The sequence below is a fragment of the Callospermophilus lateralis genome, chromosome 1, assembly GCF_048772815.1.
Source record: "Callospermophilus lateralis isolate mCalLat2 chromosome 1, mCalLat2.hap1, whole genome shotgun sequence".
Classification (NCBI taxonomy): Eukaryota; Metazoa; Chordata; class Mammalia; order Rodentia; family Sciuridae; genus Callospermophilus; species Callospermophilus lateralis.
The window spans coordinates 14831308-14831828 of record NC_135305.1 but is presented as its reverse complement, the minus strand read 5'-3'; the positions used below and the strand labels follow the sequence as shown (position 1 = coordinate 14831828).

The following is a 521-nucleotide window of genomic DNA, read 5'->3' as shown; positions in this document are numbered from 1 at the left end:
TCTCAAAACAAATAAAAAAGGCTGGGGATGTAACTTAGCGGTGGACCTCCCCTGGGTTCAAGAGCCAGTCTCACACACTCACACACTCACACACACACACACACACACACACACACACACACACTGTGGTGTGTAGTAAAATGGTCCATTCACTGAGAGGCCTTGCTCTGGGTTTCAGGCTCCCTGTGGGCTCCAGAGCACTGTGGGTTACGACCACCTTCAAACACATCATATGGTGTTGACATCCTCTTCCCCACAGGACAGGACGTTCTGTGAGGCCAGGAGGGACTCGTTTGTCATGTTGAATGGAATTTCAGAGTTGGGTGGTGGGATTCAGGTGTGTGAACTACATCCCCAGTCCTTTTTATTTTTTATTTTGAGACAGGGTCTAGCTAACTTGCCAAGCTGACCTCCAGTTTGTTGTTGTTTGTTTGTTTTTTATTTTATTTTGTGATGCTGGGGATTGAACCCAGGACCTTGTGCATGTGAGGCAAACACTCTACCAACTGAGCTATACCCCA

At 47.4% G+C, this 521-nt stretch overlaps 1 non-coding gene across 1 annotated transcript; it reads right to left on the bottom strand.

Moving 5' to 3' along the window:
* Positions 1-448: 448 nt before the first annotated feature.
* Positions 449-521, bottom strand: Trnav-cac (transfer RNA valine (anticodon CAC)). The gene has a single exon. It is a non-coding gene; the product is annotated as a tRNA-Val (tRNA).